The 23,219-nt window shown below is 41.1% G+C and overlaps 1 pseudogene; it reads left to right on the forward strand.

Moving 5' to 3' along the window:
• Positions 1 to 11,064: 11,064 nt before the first annotated feature.
• LOC104871414 lies at positions 11,065 to 12,883 on the forward strand (annotated as a pseudogene).
• The last annotated feature ends 10,336 nt before the right edge of the window (positions 12,884 to 23,219 follow it).

Here is a 23,219-nt window from a genome sequence, read left to right on the forward strand (position 1 = left end):
GTGGAACATTTTTTCATATATTTTCTTGCTGCTTTTACTTCTTTGTATGAGAAATGTCTGTTCATTTCGGATGCCCATTTTTGGATCGGGTCTTTATATTTGGGGGGACTGATTGTTTTGAGTTCTTTATATATCCTTGATAATAGTCCTTTGTCTGAGGTACAGCTGGTAAAAATTTTTTCCCACATTGTAGATTGTCTCTTAGTTCTGCTAATGGTTTCTTTTGAAGTACAGAAGCTTTTTAGTAATATGAGATCCCAGTTGTTGATTCTTTCTGCTAGTTCCCGTGCTACTGAGGATTTGTTCATAAAGTCTTTTCCTATACCAATGTCTTCCAGAGTTCTGCCTAACTTACCTTCCAGCAAGCTTAATGTTTCTGTTTTAATATTTAGATCTTTAATCCATTTGGATTTTAATTTAGTGCATGGCGAAAGATAAGGGTCTAATTTTAATCTGTGGCAGGTTGACATCCAGTTTTTCCAACACCATTTATTAAAGAGGCTATCTTTCCTCCACTGAGGATAGTCAGCTCCTTTGTCAAAGATGAGGTAGCTGAGTGGGCTGGCTTTGCTTATTCCCTGCAGCTCTCCTCAGCTGGCAATCCATGTTCTTTGCATCTGCAACTTCCTGAGGTTTGTACTGCACTTTTGGTTTTGCTCTCACAGTTTCACATACTACCCTTTTAGGAGCACACTACCTGGCCTCCCAGGCCTCCTTCTGTAGTTTGGGTGGAAGCTTTCATGGCCCTATATCACTTGCCTTCGGCATGCCCATAAAATCTGTGCCACAGGGATGATGCCAAGTTCTACTGCCAGCTTGAGCAGTAGCTAGGCACCTATACATAATGGCTGCAGATGCTTCTGAAACCTCCTAGAAACTCCTATTTGACCCCGAATGATCTGGGTTTCCTAGGGTTCTCTTCTCAAAGCAAAGTCTTTCATTTCTATACCCAATGGAGGGTGGGATGTTGTTGATTCCTGAGATACCCTCAAGCTATTTTTTCTATTGTCCAGATGCAAAGTGCTTGGCTTCTTTTTAATGCCAATCTTTTCAGCAACCAAGCTCTCCTATGTTCCAACTTTGTAGGGATTCTTTTCTGGTGAAACTGAAAACTTTTTAAATGGGCTTTTTGCTTCAGGTTCTTATAGCTCTCACTAAAAGCAGAAAGCAGTACTCATGCCACAGCCTGAATGTTGGGCTGCCTTGAAATTTTCTTTGCCATATTGATTAGTCCAATGATTTTAATATCAGTCTTCCACAAAGTCTCAGGATATGAGGAAAATGAAGACAAATTTTCTGCCAGACCATAACACTCATGGTCTCAAGTCCAACTGCCATGGATTCCTTGTTTCCAACTAAAACCTCTGGAGGTTGACCTTTACTATCTGAATATTTGTCAGCATTTTGGTCTGTTGAGCTCCAACAAGAATCTCCCATCAGGCTCTGCTTGTAGCATTCAAGGCCTTCTCTAGCTGGTATCTCCAAACCTTTCCAAACTGCTCCTGTGAACCAGTTCTAAAGGCTTCTAAATGTCATGGTCATATAATAGCAATAACCCCATTTCTCCTACCCCAAACAGTTTTAGTCACTTTCTCATTGCTGTGACACAATATCTGGCACCTGCAACTTAAAGGAGGAGTGGTTTATGTTGGATCATAGTTTCAGTCCATGGTTGGCAAGCTCCAGTGCAAAAATGGATAGTGGAAGGGTCTAATGGAGGAAAATTGTTCATGTCATGGTGGCCAGGAGGTAGACAGTGAAGGGAGGGATTGAGGAAGAAGGAGGGAGGAACTGAGGAGGGAGATAACATATGGCATTGTTCAAAGGACTAATGTATTAATTTTTATTGGGTGTGGCTCTGTTCTAAACTGTAATTGGTATTAAAGTCTGAAAAAATAAAATTAATTTTGCCAGTGATTAAGAATGGATAAGTAAGATATTTTATTATGTACTCATAACTATTGACATTTGCAATAACTATTAGATTAGTAGCTATTAAATATTAGTATAGTGTACATTGTTCCTGATATAGCTATTTGAGAAAAGTATGCATGTAAAGTATCTGACACATAAGAGATATTCAAGTAGTGTAGGTATTTATTATTTTTGCTTTAGTAATTCTATTAGGAAAGAACCTATGCTAGATTATATTTAAAAAGCTCCAATTAGGTTCAGCTGTCTATGGAGTTTTGTAAGGGGGAATTTTAACAAGAGTACCGTATTTTCTGGCTCAGTAAACACGTGGTATCTCATGCTTAGGACGACTGATGTTTTAAAGCTTTGTCCTCAGGTGTTCTGCATCGTGGGAGGAGTTGGATGTGGCTGCTTGGAGTGGGGCAAGTGGGCAGAGGGAAGGTCTGGGGGCTTATGTCCTCCCACTCTTTGTTCCCCTCTCTGCTTCTACAGCTCCTAAGTTGGAGCAAAGTAGCAGGATTTTTTTTTTCTGGTACTGGGGGTTGAACCCAGAATTTCTACATTGCACTATATCCCTAGCCCTTTTGTTTTTTTAAAATTTTGAGACAGGGTCTTGTTAAATTGCCCAGGCTGAGCTCTTTTGTGATCCTTCTGCCTCAGCCTCCCAGGGTGCTGGGATTACAGGTGTGCACCGCCATGCCTGCCTAAAGTAGCAGCCTAAGAACCTTCTACCCAGGCAGTTAAGAATGAGGCTGCCTGGATGGGGGCAGAGAGGGTAGGATGGCAATGGGTCACTTCAAGCTGTCACCTCCCCTAGCTTTCTCACTGACCTATTTCAAAAGCACAGAGATGGTCACAAGAAGAGCTGATGGAACCACTCATATGCTGTGTGATTATTTAACCTCTCTGACCCTTAGTTTCCTCGTCTGAAGATGGGAGAATAACTCCTATTCTTTGGTTTAAGTGTGAAATGCCTATAAAGTGCTTTGCTCAGTGCCTGGCCGAGAGTGAGGGCTCACTGGTATCAGCACACACGATGGGCTTCTGGTAACATCTTTGTGTGTGTTTATCCTAACAGTGATTGCACATCTTTCCTTCAGGGCTGCTGCTTAGTAAGAAGCTCTATGCCATCCTAAAAATTAATTAGGATATTACTCCCTCTTTACCTCTATACAATTGTGAAAGCGTTTCTTTTTCCTTTTCTATTTCTGTAATGCATGTATTTTAGAACTAAATTTTCCCAATGGATGCAGTTATAAAAGAATAAGCTCTCTGACAGAAAGACCCAAGCTCAGTTCAGGGAAATGGTTCTTGAGATGCAATAGTGGGTATTAGCAACATCCATTTCAGCTCAGTTATGGCTGAGCCCTGGAAAGAGAGATATTAGCCATTTCATTCCAGGAACATCAAATTGGCGTTTGCTGGATCTTATGATGAAGTCCCTCCTGGATGACATTGAAAGTCAGTGTTTATATCATGTATTAGTCAGCTTTCCTGTCGTTTGGACACAGTACTCAACACCCACAACTTAAAGGAGGAGAGGTTGAATTTAGCTCCCTTTTTAAGGGGATTCATTCTATGATGGGCTGGCTCCAAGGAAGGAACATCATGGCAGAAGGGCATGGTGGAACAAAAATGCTTAGTTCATGATGGCTGGGAAGCAGAGCAGGGGAACAGTGCTAGGGAGAAAGGGGTCAGGGGCTAGATATAGTCCCCAAGGTCATATCTCCATGACCCACCCAGAGGCACTCAGAAGTGTGCTTTACCATCCCAGTTAAGTTGACATCTCACATAATGGTCACAGATCATGTATGATGCCATCCAGTGGTCCACAGCAACTCCCTAGGTCCAGATAACTAGTTCTTCTCATACCTAATGTCCTGGGTGCAGCGGCAAGGCCACCTCTGGCTGTCTCACTCACTGTGAGCTTATACAGGAGTCTTAGGACAAAGCCCTGCACTGGCTTCCTGGAGGAAACAACCTGGAAGCGAAGGACCAGGAGTTTAAGATCTTAGAATAAACCCAAATTGAGCCTCCTGGGAGATGCTACTGTGCGTGCAGAGATTTGCATCTGTCTCTGTGGCATCCAGGGGTTCTCCTCCACTGAGTCTGCCCACGTAGCAGATGGGGTGAAGAAGTGTCCAGAAAAGAGGCCCTTGTTTATATCAAGCAGCTTTTACAGGCTTCCCTGGGGAAGGAGAGGAGCCTGGAATCCTGCAGAGGAATCTGACATCTTACTGGATGGGCCAGAGACCATGGGAACATCTGTGACCGGGCAGGAGTGTGAATTGGTACCTGTCTGGAAGGCTGACCCGCTCGAGAGCTCTTTCAGAACTGTTCACTCTATGCATGCACTGCACCTTGCTCATGGCTGGCATAGTCAGACCTATAGCCCAAGGGGGAAGATTAACATTTAGTAATTAAGCAAATGATTCAATTACAGACAGTGACAAATACTCTGGAGGAAATGAAATGCTGTGATAAAGGATGACAAAGGGCAATGGAGAAGACCTCTTCGAGGTGATACCAGGATAAAAGCTGGAGTCTGGGAGAAAGGACTTTAGGTGACAGTCTGGTTTCCTCGGTGACATTCTTGTATCTGAAGAGGATGAAAAGATGAACACACAGTCTCTTCCCTACAAGACATTATGTCAGGGGACCACACAGAGAGAGGTGGTTTCAAAGGAAGTAGTGTTTTCAAATCCTGGTGTACTAAGTGGCAGGTAGGAATACTGTGGGACAGTGGGCAGAATTTAGGGGCAGCAGGAATTGCAACAGCCTTGGCAAAATCACAGAAGGAAGAGAGAGCTACTTACTAAAGGCAACATTTATTACTTTTGTCACACATATATGGAAGGCATGTGGCAGATAAACAGAAGGAATTTAGAAGCACGTTAGATATTTGGGAAGAACTTTCAAACCGCAAGTGTTCTGCAAGCCTTTAATTAGATTCTCCAGGGAAGAAAATGGTTTTCTTTTACAGCGTGTATTCTATGTGCCTGGCATTGTACTCATTATATCTATGATTGCAACTCTCTGGCAGGTACTTTACGCTCATTTTGTGCATGTGGCGCTAGAGGCTCAGGATGATGGTTTGTCTCTGTCCCATTCAGAGGGTAAAAGGTTGGCTTCAGTGGTTGTGCTTTAGTCTGTGCACCACATTCTCTGATTGATCTTAACAAAAAGACCCGATAATGATTTTTGTGGGGTTCAGTTAATCCCTCCTTATTTTTGTTGGATTTCCTCTCAGGCCTGGGACCCAAGGGCACATCCCTAAAAAGCCCAGGGAAGCTCTTTAGCATCAGGGCCCCCCATTTTGGTCATAGGGCTATTCCTTCACCCTCTTTGCAATCAAAGTCTTGTTGAAGACACATGTACAAGTGAGAGTTGCCATCCCTGCTGGTCCCCTGGAACTGGTGGGGGTCAACTTTTGCCAGGTCATGTGGTTCAGCTCTGCAGCCCCTCACCCCCTTGCTGGTTTATCCTGGAGAGAAAGATACCCGGGTAATCTGGGGACCCAGCATTGGAAATACTGTGGTTAGGAACAAATATGGTTGTCTTGTGCAGCTTCCAAGAGTTTCATTTTAAATTGCTGTCAACATTTTAAAATTGGGAAGCTCTACATAAAAATCCAAATTTCTGTCTTCTTTTGAAAAATTAGCCATTTTATCACTATATCGCCTTCTACCTGTCCCTCTTCTTCCTTCTCTTACTTGCTGGTCTCTGTAGGCTAGAGCAAAGCTACCTGACCCAGAGGCCAACCCAGTGTTCTGTGTACAGGCACCAAAAGGGCCATGCTGATTAGTGAAAGTGAGATACTTCCAGCTTCCACCTGGGGAGTTTTCGGCTGCCCGGGCACCAACTTAAGCCACATGGATCAATATTTCTAGGGGTGGGACCTCAGGCAGCAGTTTTACAAAAATCTCCCCGGGTAGTTCTAACCTGCAGCCAAGTTAGGAATCTCTGCTTTAAGGTCTCCCTTAATAACAGTTGGGCTTTGTGGAAGCCCACATGTAAGACAAGTGGGCCTCTGATGTCTTGCATGCAAAATTGCTATTTTATTTATCTCCCAGCACCTCTTGGGCGGCTCCATTCACCTCGTGCTCCCTTGCTCAGGTGTAAATGGGCCTCTGTGACTTTTATGACTGTATATGGAGAGATCAGAAGTGTCTTTGCAGAATTCTGGGTGGGCAAAGAGAGTAGAGGAGAAGGAACAGAGAGTAATTGCCTCAATCACTTTTCTTGTTACTGGGGCAGAATACCCAACAACTGTAAATTAAAGGAGAAGAGGCTTATTTTAGCTCACACTTTGTAGCAGTTTCGATCCATAGTCAGCTGGCTCCAAGGTAGGGCGGCACGGCAGATGGGCATGGCAGAGGAAAAACAGTCCATGGTATGGCTGCGGGAAGCAGAAAGAGAGGGAGTTAGGGAGGGGGCGAGGGAGGGTACAGGGATGGAGAGAAGGAGGGAGAGAGGGAGGGAAGGGGGGAGGGAGAGAAACCTTCCAGGTCCCCAGTGACCCTCCTCTTCCTCCCAGATTGTACCTCCTAACAGTAAGTCAGCTCTAAAGTCTAATCCACTGATGAGTACCACACCCCCATGACCCAAACACCTCCCCAGAGTCCCATCAATGAGTGCCTGAGCCTTTGGGGGAACATCTCAATCTAAACACTAACAGTGATTTTAAAGTTTTCCTTTGGAAGGTTTTTGTGTATCAAGGCTGTCCTGTGGCAAATCTTAAGGTTCCTAGGAAACAGGTAATGGCATTTAGAAGCTACTTGTTGCTTTATGTGCACCCTTGCTTTAAAAATAGAATGCATAATAAAAAAGAAAATGAACCTGACAGCTTCCTTTGAAGTCTTTTTCATGAGTGAATAATGGGACATTGGTCTCTGTGGGTATCTGAATGGCTGCCATGGGCAAAGTGAAGTTAGGACCTACTGCAACTCCTGCTGCGGGTGCTGGGCAAAGGCCACACCTGGGCTCTGTCCAGGGCTGCACTGGGCAAGGCAGGAAAGGGTGTTTGGATTTGGGCAAAAAGCGCTGAGAATGTTTACATCTTCAGCCACTCCAGGGCCTCTCCTTAATCGGGCAGGTTTTGTGTCAGCACAGGAAGAGACCTCTGCTTTTCCATCAGCCGGAGGTCTTGACTGGCCTCTCCCGTCTGCCGAGGGAGATTTCTGATGGGCACCAAGGCGGATCCCAGTCCAAAGGTTAAGGTCTTCTTCGTAAAGTGACCAGTTCCATCTCACACTGGAAAGGGCAGAACCTAGAGACTCAGCCTGATGCGCTTTCAGCTTCCAGTGGAAAACGACTTGGTTTTTCAAGGAGCGAGGAGGATCTTGAATGTTAGGGAATATTTAACGTAATATCAAGCACTGCTTTAGAATCCAGTGTTTATTTTCTCTTTCTTTTTTGCTCCCTTCTTTTTTTAACTTTCTATTTTAAAATGATAAAATTGATAGAATAAAACCCAAAGATTGCAAATAAGAGAAGCACTAGATTTCCAGGTGATCTGCTTCAGCCTTCCCATTTGCTTCAGAATATGGGATCCATTTCCATAAACGATCACCCAGCCCTGGGGATTGAACCCAGGGAGTGCTGAGGTACGTCCTCAGTCCTTTTAATTTTTCTGAAACAGGATCTCACTAAATTGTCTAGGGTGGCCTTGAACTTGTCATCTTCCTGCCTCAGCCTGACAAGTAGTTGGGATTACAGGTGTGCACCACTATACCCAGATAAATGATCAGTTTTATCATTTATATAACGGGGAATTACAAGGCTTGCAGACTATTTGGGGGGCTTCACTGCCTGCCAGGTACTCTTGGAAAGCCCCTGAGTGTGTGTTGAAGGTCACTTCAGCGAGATAATGGAAGTCTCTGCTAAACTGAAATTTTCTTCCCTTAACCCATACTGACTTAATTTGTGTCTTCAAGGGAGGGATACTGAAGAAACGTGGGCTTTGTAGGGCAAAGTATGCTCCCTGGGACCTCACAAGATGATGCAAAGATCCCTTAAGATGTGGTGTGCAACCAGGAGGTCTTATCAGAATCACTTGGGGCAACTTTTCAAAGTACTCACAAATTATTAGAATATGTTATGTGTGCATATGAGTCGGCCAAAATGAAACCCATTAGTCTGCAAAACAAATATGCATTAACTGCATTAACAAAAGAAAGATCTGAAAGGAAAGACAGCCCTTGAGCTGAACTTCTTCCCTCCAGAGGTTCTGATACCAAATTTAGGGAGTGGGGTATGGACATGTACACTTTGCTGCACAAAGATTTCCACGGAGGGATGCTTCCATCCTCAACACTTTCTTCTCCCTGAGACACGGTACCTACCACCCGTGACTTAAGGGAGGAGAGGTCTCGGCTCCGGTCCATAGCTCTCAGTCCGTGGTTGGCAGGTGCAAATAAAAACGGCCTGCTGTGAAAGAAAGCTTCACATACCGTGTGGCTGTGAAGCAAAGAGAAAGGCGGAGAAGGGGAGGGAGATGTACCCTTCCAGGCCCCACCCCCAGGGAACGTTTCTGACCAGGCCCCACCTCCTACTCGCACACTTAGCTATGGATTCGTGGGTGGGTGAATCCATGGATGAGTAAAGCCCCACCATGATCCAGTCACCTGCTCTAAGCCCCACCTCAGAGCCCATCCTAACCCTAACCTCCGCAGAACTCCTTCCCGAAGATTAGAGTCTTTCTCTCTGGCCTCACATTTGATGCACAGTACACCAGAGATGTACCGGCTTGGAGAATGCCACCCCGTGAAGTTAGGTGGTGGCCTTTAGAAAGAAGCCTTGCCCTGCCAGTCCCTTGCCAACCACACTTTCCCCTTTTCTGCTCCAACAAAGAATCCTACTCATTGAAGCCTAGCCCTTATCATGGCTTACCTTTTTATTTTCTGAGTCTGGAGAGCTTGTCTTCTCTCCACTTTTAATTCACTCACTGTCAGGATGATTTATTTAACAATTCAACTAGCAATCGATGGCCTAGCTCTCTGCTTCAGGTGAATGCAATTTATCTTATAATGCTATTTAATTTTTCACTTATCTCTGTCTAGTGGGAATAGCAGCAATCTGAATTTTAGTTCTGGATTTGTTTCTAAATGTGTATTCTAGGCAAGGTACTTAACCTTTCTGGGCGTCAAAGCTCCAGTTATAATGTTCCACAATTTTCTTACAACACCACTCAAACTTAGCTTTTTTTACATGATTCTCATTGATTTTATTTTATATTTTTGACAGAGTCATTGTGCTCGGTAATTTCTTTTCTTTTTTTCCTTCATTGAGTTTATTGGTACATTTTAGGTATACAGTACAGTTACATTCATTATTGAGATCTTGTACCTTTTCATGACAGGTCTTGGTTCTCATTTTTTCGCCTTGTCCCTGCCCTCCCTTCACTCCCCCTCCCCTCCCCATTTACAAACATTTTATTTCCATTTTTTCATTTTCTCATATTTTTTATTTCCCTTATTACCTTTCCCTTACCCTTCCCACTTTCCCTACACCTTTAGCCCCTTCCCATTTCACAATGTCAGTTATCTCATTAGGATCTTGTATACTATTATAGTTTATTCACACCAGAAAAACTATTCGGTATTTACACATGTGTGACTTATTTATTTCACTTAGGAGTATATCCTCAATATGTATCCATTTTGCTATGAATGACTCTAATTTCGCATTCTTTATGGCTGAGTAATATTCCGTTTAATAGAAAAACCACATCTTCTTTATCCAGTCTTCAACTGATGGGCAAATGGGCTGTTTCCAAGTTTTAGCTATTACAAACTGTGCCACTATATACAAGGGTGTGCATATATCACTGTGGTATGATTCTTTTAATTCTTTTGGAAAGATACTCAGAACAGGGATGGCTGGGTCAAATGTGCTGGGTAATTTCTAATAGGACCCTAATGATCCCTGTGTCCTGGTATGCATGCTTTTGCAGATTCCTTACCCTTGGCTGTAGGCTGGACCCAGTGAGGGGAATATATCTAAAGCGATGGACGTCACTTCTGGAATAGGTTAGAGAGGACTGTGATTTCTGTTTTGCTAATGTTTGCTCTAATCTCTTACCCACTTGCTCCAATGAAGAAAGCCTCTGGAAAGGAATGGGTGACCTCTGGTCAAAATCAGCAAGTAACTGAGGCTTCCGTACAATGGCCTGGGGTACCTGGGTTAGCATGGAAGTGGATATTGCCTCAGAGGAACCCTGAAGTGACTACAGCCCCACTCAACTCCTCGGGGTTGCAGTCTTGTGAGAGACCCTGGGCTGATGCCTTGATTGTAGCCTGTGGCCAACTTTAAAGCAGAGGACCCAGCTAAGCTCTTCCTGGACTTCTGACTTGCAGAAGTTGTGAGATACAAATGTATGTTGTTTTAAGCAACTGTTTTTTTTAAAACAATAGGTAAACTAATACTATCTATGAGATGGTACAGATGTCTACCTGTATTGGTCAGATTAGGCTAAATTGCTCTGCAGAAACAAATCACCCTAAAATCTCAGTATCTTACATCCACAAAAGCTTATTCCTGTACTCATTTATACATCCACTGAAAGCTGATGGTAGCTGTGCCAGTGAGATTTATTATAATTGTATTTAATATTTTCCTCTGTAACCTAGACTGACAGAGCTACCTCTGTCTGGACCATTTCAAATCATCTTGGAAGAGGAAAAAGAGCCAAGGAGAGTATGCATTGGCTCTTAAAGCTTCCTCATGGAAAGGATTCATCATAAGTTTACTTGTATTTTAGTGGCCAAAGCTAGCCACATGGCCACACATGTTTGGCAAGCCCCCCCCGATAGAATGCTTCTCCAGGGAGGGCCACTAAATACCTGTGGATGCACTATACCTATACATTGGGATAGGAGGGAATGGTAGTCATTGACTGCCATGAAACACAGGAAAGAGAAGGAACAGCTCAAGTCCTTGGATGGGTTGGATGGATGTAAAGGTCCCATAGACTGTATAAGAGAGGAGAGTATGATTGAAGAGCTATCTTTCCAGGGAAGAGGTTCCTAGGGAAAATTAAGGGATGAGACAGGTGTGTCGGCTCTGTGGCCTGTGTCCCTGTCCTCCTCTCCCATACACTGCTCACAGAGGAAGTCAATGTGAAGCAGCATCTCCCACCCTGGGAAAAACATGGCGACGTCTCTGCCCGAGAGACCCACGAACAAGCTGGACCTGCTCATCTGGGCCATGGAAGCATCAGTTCATAGCAGTAATGCACATGATATTAATAAGATGATTGAAACTGCCAAGGCCCTGCTTCATATGGAGTCTCCTGCCTGCTTGAGGGATCCCAGAAGTCCTGTGAAAGTGTTTGTCCCTCCTTGTGTATCAACTCTAGAATTTATCCATGTGGCTGTGAGGCCAGATGTTATTACAGAAACAGTAGTGCAGGTGTCAGTAGAAGAGTCTGAATCCATGGATATTTTTCCCATTCCTACATCACCAGATAGCCATGGACCAATGAAAAAGAAGAGTTGGCTGTAAACCAAAGACCTAGCAACCACCAATTTCCAGTGGGTCTCCTGAGTTAGGTATCAAGGAGAAACCCAGAGAAGGAAAAGGAAATGTAACCTATTTGTGGGAGTTTCTTTTAGATCTACTTCAATATGAAAATACCCAGAGCCAGGGATTTAGCTCAATGGTTCGGTGGCCTGCCTTGGACCCAAGTTCAATCCCCGGTACAAAAAAAAAAAAAAAAAAAAAAAAAAAAAAAAAAAAAGATAAAAATACCTGTCCTTGGTATATTAAATAGATTCAGAGAGAAAAGGACATATTTAAACTTGTGGATTCAAAGGCTTTCTCTAAGCTTTGGGGAAAGCATAAGAACAAGCCAGACATGAACTATGAAACTATAAGATGTACTTTGAGATACTACTACCAAAGGGGAATTCTTGCAAAGGTTGAAGGCCAGAGGCTTGCATATCAGTTCAAGGATATGCCCCAAAATATAGTGGTCATCGATGATGACAAAAGCAGGAACTGTAATGAAGATTTGGCAGCAGCTGCTGACGAGAAGTCCTTAGAGTGAGTGTCACTATCTATGGAGAGACTCCTGAAAGAAGCAGCTTCTGTTCGTGGTGGCAAAAACTCAGCTCCTATCAATTGTTCCAGAGCAGAGAAAGGTGTGGCTAGGACTGTATCACTTCCCTCAGTCAGGATGCTTCACCCAGGTCTCCTACTGTGGCATCCACATCAACAGCCGCAGCACAGGACTTCCAAGGACAGTTCGTGTGGCAATGCAGGTACCTGCTGTGACAGCATCACTGGGTCAGAATATTTCAACTATGGCCATTCAGTCAGTTAATGCAGGTGCACCATTACTAACCAGCACCAGTCCAACCATAGCAACCTCTCCAAAGGTAGTCATTCAGACAGTCCCTACTGCAATGCCAGCATCTGCTGAAAACAGAGACAAAATCACCATGCAGCCTGCCACAATTATCACCATTCCAGCCACACAACTAGTACAGACAAAGTCAAGCCTGCCTGGGTCGGGGAGCATTACATTTTTGGCACCCCCTGGCTGTGAGAACGCTCACCTGTTTCCTAGCCCATGGAACGCCTGTTATGAGACTATCCAGGCCTGCCCAGAAGGCGTCAGGCCAGACTCCTTCATGAGTTATCAGTGCCAACATAAAAAGGTCAGAGGTTAAATTGGAAGCAGTGACAAAACAGCAGGAACACGATGTGAAAACTTTGCAGCTGGTAGAAGAAAACCCTACAGATGGGAATAAGACAGTGACCCAGGTAGTGGTTGTCAGTTTGCCTTCAGCTTTTGCCCTTCCTGTAACTATGAAAACTGAAGGACTAGTGGCATGTGAGAAATAAATAGCAGCTCCACCTTGGACTTCGGACTGCCAGTAGTAATGACAAAAATACTAGCAAGAGAAGTCAGTCATCAAAATAGGCAAAAGAAGACTTTAAAACATTTTTAATGCATATAAGAAAACAATCAGACTTACTGGAAATAAATTACTTATCCCATGTTTCAGTGGGCAATGAGCTACGCATTGAGATGCTGACAGAAAATGCCTCTTACAGTAGCAGACAACTGAACCTGTCATTGAGAAAAAGGATCAAAAGGGACCAAGTAGCTCAGTACAATATCATGTTACACCAAGACTGGGAACACTACTGTCTGTAAGAGGTTATATAGTTTTCAGTGGGGAGGGTTGGGGTGGGTGATCTCAATGTGAATTGAAGAACAGGTCTAAAAGCTTCAGAGAGGATAGCAAAAAAGATGTAGTACAATTTAAAAAAATATCATATAGCTGAAACTGATTTATTTTATTTTAATTTTTATCAATTTTTCTTTAATTTCATAGACATTATGAAACGTATTATATAAGAAGCACACACTAGTTCTGCAGCACAATTTCAAAGTGTATACAAATTAGTATACAGAGGTTAAACACTGGTACACTGACAGATTTCGCATTTTAGGTAAACTACATATAAAGCACATAATTCAAATATTAGCTAATTTGAAAACTTTACTGATGCAAAATCTTTTTTACTAAACAAATTATGTAAACATTTAAAATAGTCACTAAAAATAGGGAAGGGAAAAATGTGAGAGAATGAAAAAATGGAATTAAAGTGTTTCTAAGTGGGGAGGGGAGGGGGGTGAAGGGAGGGTAGGAACGAGGGGAAAAAATGAGAACCAGGACCTGTCATGTAAAGGTACAGGATCCCAGTAATGAATGTAACTGTACTGTATCCCTAGAATGTACCAAAAAAAAAAAATAGCTTAAGCTGATTTAAGACAAAGGCCTTAGATTAATTTTTGTTTTTCTTTCTTGCAATAAACTAATGTGTTTATGTAAAGCTTTTTTATTAAAAGACAAATAAAGAAAGAAGGGATGATGCAGAAAGAGAAATTAAGGGTTTTAACTATCCACATAGTATTCATTGTCACCTCTGTCAATCTCCCCTCACAGAAAACTGAATTTTTCATTGCAAAGGTAAGCTTCAAGACACCTTCCTTGGTTGGATTGCCTTCCCTAAGCCCTTTCGGTTTCTTCTGTGTAGAAATGTAAGAATTCTCCAAAGCCATTGTCTCCAAATCATGTTCATAAACTGTTTTCAAACAACCATCTTGCAGCAGTCAGGAAGAGAGAAACATTTGTTACAGGACCTCAAGGCCCCATCTCTCAAAGTCCCCCTCTAATCTTGCCTTCCTGAGTAAAAAGCACAGTCCCTATAGGCTTTCTGCAAATGTCAGAGGAGCTCAGGCTATGGTCACCAGCCCATCTATCTCAGAGACTGTGCCAGGCTGGCTTTAGAGCGGCAGCTTGGTGGGAAGTACAGAGATATAAAAACCAACACAGCCAGCTTATAGGGCGGAAGACAGGACCCTGACTTAGCTGTAAGCCAAGTCCACATGATGGATCCACTGTTAATACCAAAACCATATTAAACTTCTTCTGACATACAGCAGATAAATGCCAGGGGCCAGAGATTCCCTAAAAAACAAAGGAGAGACTAGTTGATTATCCTTCCTCTATAAAATATATTTCTGCCCACAGGCCTTACATGATCTTTAGATCATGCCAGATGGTATTCTGTTTCTCCTGAGGTTATAATTTATGTCAAAAGAAGTAGACTTCATTTAGGTAAGTTCTGAAGGAAGCATAGAAGAGTCTCAGAGTCATAGCAGCTGGTATTAAAAGTGACCTCAGATGCCACTGTAGTCCAAAACCCTGGCCAGTCCAGGGATCACTGCTCCCTGTCTACCATCTAGGCCACCAGAATCCCTGGGCTTGGCGATCAGGGGCAGGTTTTATATTTTCCATGTTCTTTAGGATGTGACTATGTCAGTTTTCTTGTGACCTAAAGGATGAAGGGGCTGGGGAAGAGAAGAAATGCAGTAGAAGTCTGTGGCAAAACTGGGGAGATATTACCTCTTCCTAGTAACACAGCAAAGTTTTGCACTTGGGAAAAATTTTCCATCTTGCAATTTAAATGCATTTTTTAGTTGTCAGAGAAGTTTAAGAGAAGCTATAGTCTGCCCTCCAAAAATCCTACTTCTGAAAATGGCCAACTGTCACAATGATTTTATCCCTTTCTGACACATTTCTTTCTCTGAGGATGATAATGGTGTTTCTAAATAATAAATTGGCAGTGATTCTGAGCTGTTTGGTGAATCGGTTCTCTGATAGAATGTGTACTTAACTAGGTGCCCATGTAGTTGGTGTCTATACCCATCTTCAATACATGGTAGCTGGCTTTTCCCTGACACATGTGTGTCAGCCACTGCACAAAACACAGGGGATCAAGGGGGATTAGGTGCGTTCTCTGCCCTCAAGGATCTGCTTTTTTAGAAAGTGAGTTAGATGTTCCATAATGTGATAGAATAAGCAGGGTGATCAAAATAGAAGGTGAATGTATGAATTAATATTTTTTTACAATAAAAGACACGCTGCCATTAATCTACCTCAAAGTACTCACCCTTGCTTTAAACACACCTATTCTAGCATTCTTAGCACTTTTTTTCCCATTAGGTTTATTGGTACTTTTTTTTTTCAGCTTTAATTGAGTTTATTGGTACATTTTAGGTATACAGTACAGTTACATTCATTGTTGGGATCTTGTACCTCTACATGACAAGTCTTGATTCTCATTTTTCCCCCTTACCTCTTATTGGTACTTTTAATCTTACCACTTTCTGAAGCAGCTCTAGAAGTCTTCTTACCTGAGTGCCTTTATGAGTGTGATCAAGTCCAGAGATTTCTCAAAAAAAAACCAAAAACCCAACAAAACCACCAAAAAACAAAACAAAACCCTGAAACTAGCATTCCATTTGAGCCAGCACTTTCCTGAGGTATTTTCCCCAAAGAATTAAATTTATCATACCACACTAATGTATGGATATGCATGTTTATAGCAGCACAATTAAAAATAGTTAAATCTTGGAAGTTCATCATAAAATGTGGTGTTTATACACAATGGAGTACTACTCTGTCATAAAGAAGGATAAACTTTTAAGAAAGAAAAGACATTTGTAGAAAATTGGATGCAGCTTGAGACCATAATGTTAAGTGAAACAAATCAGACAGACAGATTTAAATGTTGCACATTTTCTCTGATGTGAGAAACCCAAAGTATAAATAAAGAGCAAAATAAAATATAGATAATAGGAAGAAGGGAGATAGATTTTTCTCAAAGGGGGACAGAATCAAGAGATGGAATGAGGGGGGAGGAAGGAAAGAAGACAAGAAAAGGAATTCAGATGTGTTATGTACAGATACCAACTCCATACAAGGAATATAAATATGCACTGCAAACATGTACAAAAAAATGAAGAAGCAGGAGGGGATCAAGAGAAGGGTGGAAGTGGAAAGGAGGAAGGGAAAGGGCCAATGAGAGGAATTAGTGTGTGTTTGTACACGTACCACCTCTCCACAGGGATGTAAACGTTCTACACTACAAACATGTACTAATAAAACTAAGAAGCTTTTAAAACACACAATAAATGCTGATACCAAGTGCAATCCAATGCTAAAACATTACATTGTGTCCTCATCCACATTATTCATTGGGTCTGGCATCATGTGACTTCAGGCTCTTCTCCAAAACCAAAACAACCATGAAAGGTAAACGTTGTGAACTGATTCAGGACATTGGGGCAGCCCCCACAGTGCACCTAAAGACATGAAAAGAGGACTCCCAGGACTGTTTCAAAGTAACAAGGATGACAGGATAAGTGTGTTTGAAGTGAGGGGCGTGTTTTGAGGGGATTCGTGCTTTTTATTGTAATTTTTTAATTTAACTTCACTGTAGTTCTTGATCACACAGATGAAGTGTGTGTGTGTGTGTGTGTGTGTGTGTGTGTGTGCTTCTGTCTCTGTTCACTGAATCTAAATTTAGAGTTCTGCATTGCACTCTGACTTTCTAGTTTTGTTTAACTGTTCTTTTCCAGCCTCGTTTCCCATTACACTGCCACATCTCTCACATTTCATGTACCTTACTCTCTCGTAGTGGAGAGAAGGCACTTGCTGGTCTCCCAGATGCCCTTCCTCACTGATCTCACTTTGCTGTCACTTTACTCTCAGGGTTCCAGAGCAGGATGTTTGTCATTGTTGAGATTCTACCCACTGCCTAAGACCAATAAGCTCATCCAAAGTGATCTTTTTGAAACTTTCCTTACTAGAGGGGGTTAGGTGTTGAGTCCTCTGGGCTCCCTTTCTTTCTTAGGATTCATTCCTTGTTGAGTTGTTGTAATCTGTATTTGTCGATGATGCCAGAACCAAAGATCTTTAAGGGCGAAAGCTGGTCTGGATTACTGCCTCAGTCCCCATAATACTCAGCAGTGCTGTGAACATTCTGGCATCCAGATTGTCACAAAGTGAGTTTCAAAATGGAAAGCCTTTTAATTGAAAGCTTAAAAAAATGGACAAGAAGCTTTCTCCAATTTCCCCTCCTTTGTTTCTTCAAAGGGTGGTGTGTAAAGCACCTGTTCTTTCTTACTACATCTTCAACACCTCTTAATTTAGCATCAACTCCAAGTCTCCTTTATTTGCAGATTATTTTTTTCCCAGATAGTGATAAAGATATTTAGTCAGAACAGCAAAGAGATGATACTTTGGAAAGATGTGAACTGAATGTCAATACATATAAGATGAACATCAAGGGGAGCATATTTCTATTCTGGAAGCAGTGAGAATTGAAAGCAGACATTGTAGAAATGAAACATCCTGCCCTAGAGCTCAAAACTGAGTACCAAAGAGGCACAGGTGCACAAGCAACAGCCAGAGGCCAGCCCCCATACCATTGGTAAGTGCATGCAGATCCTAGGGAGAAGCCCATAGGGACCAGAGTGGCACAGTTGCAGGCAGGTCCTAGCCAGGGCACTGCTCCAACCCCAACAGCTGGGACCCACAGGCCCAGCCAAAAGCCACCTGGAAAAGAGCTGCACAGGGGCACCAGCAATGGCCATAGGCCTGCCCTGATACCATCAGGGTGAGCAGCAGAGAAAAGGCTTCTGGGTGGCTTGCTGAGAATTGAAACCCAACATAGGAAACAAATGAAATTCATAAAACAGATCCAAAAAGATTAAAACCTCCATTGAAAGTTTACACAGCAGAATGAGACAATGTGAGGACAAAATTTCAGATATAGAAGACAGGATTGCACTTAGTGACCAGGAAAATAAAAAAATTCTTAAAAAAAATAAGGGATCATGAGAAATCAATCTAGCAGCTGCTAGATGATACAAAGAAGAATAACATAAGACTGATGGAAGTCAATGATGAAACAGGAGAGAGTGCAAGTGACATTAAAAAACTATTCACTTAATCAATGGCAGAAAATTTCCCAAGCAGGGGAAAAGAACTTGCTATATATATAGATAAGTGAGGCATATAGGACTCCAACTAGCCATGATAAAAAATCTACATGTAGGCATATAGTAGTTAAAATTCCAGAAACCCAACAGAAAAACAAGATTCTATAAGCAATTAGAGAAAAGAAACAAATCACATACAAAGAAAAGCCCATGAGAATCACAGCAGACTACTAAACACAAACCCTCAAGGCAGGAAGAGCTTGGAGTGTGACATATCTCAAGCCTTAAAGGAAAACAGCCTCCAACCAAGATTAATGTACTCTGCAAAACTATCTTTCAAAATTGATGGAAAAATAAGATACTTTCATGACAAAGAGCACCTGAGGAACTTTATGAATACTAAACCAGCACTTCAAAATTTTTTAAACAACATCCTAGGAAAAGTCAATGAGGATCACAACCCCAGGAAGCCCAGCAGAATGAACCCATTAGACATGACAAGAAATTAAATGCAAAGGGGGAGAATCCAACAAAAAGAAAAAGTTATGACAAGGATAAGTCAATACATATCAGTTATAACCATCAATATTCATAGTCTCATTTAACCAACCAAAAGAAATAGACTGGCAGAATGAGTCAAGAAGCAAGATCCAACAATATGTTGTTATGGAAGGAATCAGTAAGTGACACACAGAGAGGCAGCAAAATGGAAGTAAAATAATAAATTTACTAATTGATAAGGGTCACTCACACATAAGCCATGCCTGGATTGACTACGCACTGGGTTGCAACTCCTCCTTTTATAGGGTTTTACAGCCTTGACTTCATTTGGGTGCTTACATTTCATTCTCACAGTTCAAATCATGGTCACAGAATAGTTAATCTTTTCAACCCAGACCTAACAGTTCTTTGCAGTTGAGTTTATCTTTAAGATTTGCCTAGCTCTTCTAGTCCATAGGAAAGGAGTGTTCATGGTCACAGGAGCGAATGTTGGCAATGGTCCTTTTTATCTTGACACTTTTATGATCAGGTGGCTTCAGTCTCTCTGGGAGCTCAAGACCTTGATGTGCTCTGTTATCTCAGGGTCAAACCAAATGCCTCATTCAGTGATTAGTGCCTTTGGTGCCTATTAGTTTTGAGCTAAACAAACAAACTGCTGTTAGAGACAGCAGAAACCACTTTACATTGTAACACTTTATAGGTTTTTGCTATTTATGAAAGTTTTCCCTATCAATGTTGCATACAAGAAACACACTTAATTAAAAAAGAAACTCATAGACTGAAAGTGAAAGGGTGGAAAACAATACTCCATGCAACAGGAATCCAAAAAAACAGCAGGAGTATCCTCTTTGCAGATCAGGTGGATTTCAAACCAACACTGATTAAGAGATACAAAAGTCACTACATCCTTGTAAAGGGAACAATCCAACAGGAAGAGATGACAATCATAAATATATATGCACCAAATACTAGTGTGCCCAACTATATAAAACAAATACTAACAGATGTAAAAAAATCAAATAATCACTAATACAATAGTAGAGGGGGACCTCAGTACCCACTGTCACAAATAAATAGATCAACCAGGCCAAAAAATAAACAAACAAACAAACAAACAAAAAACCAACAAAACACTAGAACCAATCAAACTCTTGAACAAATGAACTCAACAAGTGTTTACAGAGTGTTCCACTCAACAAAATCAGAATACATATTATTTTCAGCTGTACAAGGGTCATTCTCCAAAATAGAGCACATACTCATTCCTAGAATATGTTTAAGTGCAAAGGAATTGAAGTTATCCCCTATATATTATCAGACCATAGTGCAATGAAATTGCAAAAAAAAACCTGCAAAAATTTCATAAACATGGAAATTGAAAAACACACTTATTTTGAATAATCAATTGGTCACAGAGGAAATTAAAGAAGAAATCAGTTTCTACAATTAAATGACAAGGTTAATACAACATATCAGAATCCATGGACACAATGAGAGCAGTTTTATGAGGGAAAGTAAGAGCAGTGAGTATTCATTTAGGAAAACAGAGAGAGAGAGAGAGAGAGAGAGAGAGAGAGACAGAGAGAGACAGAGAGAGACAGAGAGAGAGCTCAATTAAACAACCCAATGCTGAACCTCAATTTTCTAGAAAAAGAAGAGCAGGACAAACACAAAGCTCATACAAAGGAGGAAATCATAAAGATCAGAGCAGAAATCAATGCAATGGAGACTAAGAAAACAATATAAATAATCAATGAAGCAAAGAGTTGGTTCCTTGAAAGAATAAACAAAGTTGACAAACGCTTAGCAAACCTTATCAGAAAAAGGAAGGAAAAAAAAACCCAAATCCATGCAATTAGGGATGCAAAGGGTGAAATTGCAATGGACCCAGCAGAAATCCAGAGGATCATCAATACCTACTTCGACAACCTATACGCCAGTAAGAAGGAAAACACAGAAGAAATGCACAGATTCCTAGGTACGTATAAATTACCAAAGTTGAGTGAAGAAGACTTAAAAATTCTAAACAACTCAATATCAATCAATGAAATTGAAAATGTAATTAAAAACTTACCAACTAAGAAAAGCCCAGGCCCTGATGGCTTCACTGGTGAATTCTACAAGACATTTAGAGAGCAACTACTGCCATTACTGTTTAAACTCTTCAGTGAAATTGAAAGGGAAGCAATACTCCCAAATTCATTCCTGGAAGCAAGCATCACCTTGATCCCTGAAGCAGAGAAAGACGCAACCAAAAAAGAGAACTATAAGCCAATCTCACTAATGAACATAGATGCAAAAGTCCTTAATAAGATACTGGCAAACAGAATATAGAATATCATCAAGAAGATAATACACCCTGACCAAGTGGGATTCATTCCAGTGATGCAGGAATGGTTCAAAATACACATATCAATAAATGTAATACATTATAATAACAGAGCCAAGGACAAAACCATATGATTATTTCAATAGATGCAGAAAAAGCATTTGACAAAATCCAATATGCATTCATGACAAAACCGTTACAAAAAACTGGAATAGATGGTCTCTATCTCAACCTGATGAAAGCTGTCTATGAAAAACCATCAGTGAATATCATACCAAATGGTGAAAAACTGAAATCCTGCACACTAACAGAACAAGACAAGGGTGTTCTCTATCACCACTCATGTTCAATACAGTTTTGGAAACATTAGCCACAGTAAATTAGAGAAGAGAAAGAAATAAAAGGAATAAAGATAGGAAATGAAGAAGTCAGATTGTTATTATTTGCAGATGACATGATACTCGATATAGAAGACCCCAAGAACTCCACCAAAAGTCTTCTAGACTTAATAACCAAATTCAATAAAGTAGCTGGATACCAGATCAACACACAAAAATCAATAGCTTTCCTGTACACAAACAGCAGACTGACTGAAAATGTAACCAGAGAAACAATTCCCTGCACAATACCATCCAAAAAGAAGAAGAAGAAAAAAAGAAATACCTAGGAATCAACCTAATGAAAGAAATCAAGGAACTCTACTCTGAAAACTATAGCACTCTGAAAAAGAAATTGAAGAGGATATCAGAAAATGGAAGACTATCCCTTGCTCCTGGGTAGGAAGAACCAATATAGTGAAAATGGCCATACGTCCAAAACTGCTATATAGATTCAGTGCAATCCCAATTGAAATCCCAGCAGTATACTTCATGGACCTTGAGAAAACAACCCAAAAATTCATTTGGAACAAGAAGAGACCTAGAATAGCAAAAGCAATTCTAGGCAACAAAGACAATCCCCAACTTGAAGCTATAATACAAAGCTACTGTGATTAAAATAGCATGTCATCAGCAAAGAAACAGACTCAAAGACCAGTGAAACAGATTAGAATACACAGAAATGACTTCAGACAAGTTCAGCCACCTGATCTTTGACAAAAGACCCAAGCACCCTCACTGGAGGAAAGACAGCCTCTTGAATAAAGGGTGCTGGAAAAATTGGGTTTCAACTTGCCAAAGATTCAAACTAGAACTATATCTCTCACCATGCACTAAAGTAAACTTGAAATGGATTAAGATCTAAATACTAAAACAGAAACTCTAAACCAGCTGGAAGAGAGGTTAAGTAGAACTCTTGAAAATGTTGGTGTAGGAAAAGATTTCATGAACAATACCTCAGTTGCACGTGAACTAGCACAAACAATCAACAAGTGGGATCTCTTCTTATTAAAAAGCTTTTGCACAGTAAGAGAAAACTGCCAACAGTGTGAAGAGACAACACACAAAGTGGGCAAAATTTTTTATGAGCTGTTCCTTGACAAATGTCTACTTTTTAGAATATATAAAAAAGTTTAAAAAATCAGACCTCCCAAATTAAAAAAAAGCAGTCTGACATTGGAGAAATGTGACAAATCAAAGGGGCAGGATTATTCATGGTTTATAGGGAAAGATTATTCAAAATTGGAGGGGATATGTAAAAAGAAATATGATAGGTTGGCAAAATAGTGTAGGTATCTCGTTCTTCCAAGACCCTTTCATTATTTAGTATCTTAAGGCTTTAGCGTTTTCATTTAGTAATACTGGCTAGCCCCTATATATTAAAGGATTTTTTTGGACTAAAACCAAAGTAGTGTCTGTTCTCCTGTTAATTCACAAATTAATTAATGGGTTTAAAAGTCCATGAGTAATAAGCTTCTTCAACCTTTTACATTTTCTTCTGAGATAGCAGTATGTTACAAGTAGATCTCACTGGCACTAGTTTCTTTGTTCTCTGCTGATGAGATTTCTCTACTTGAGTTATTTCAAAGAGCAGAAGTGGAGGCCTACTCTATATCGGGAGGGTGGTTAGGAGCAGTTGTTCACAGTAAATCTTGATAGGCTTGCTGATCATTGCTTCTCTTTTGAGAGGTGACCTGTTTTCCTTTTCTAGATCTGGGATGTAAGGCAGAGATTAAATCCAATTATAACTTTTATTTATAGCTTAGGGGCACAAAAAGTGGGCTTTTTTCCT

Source organism: Fukomys damarensis, unplaced genomic scaffold (assembly GCF_012274545.1).
Source record: "Fukomys damarensis isolate Sample0158 unplaced genomic scaffold, DMR_v1.0_HiC HiC_scaffold_1, whole genome shotgun sequence".
Classification (NCBI taxonomy): domain Eukaryota; kingdom Metazoa; phylum Chordata; class Mammalia; order Rodentia; family Bathyergidae; genus Fukomys; species Fukomys damarensis.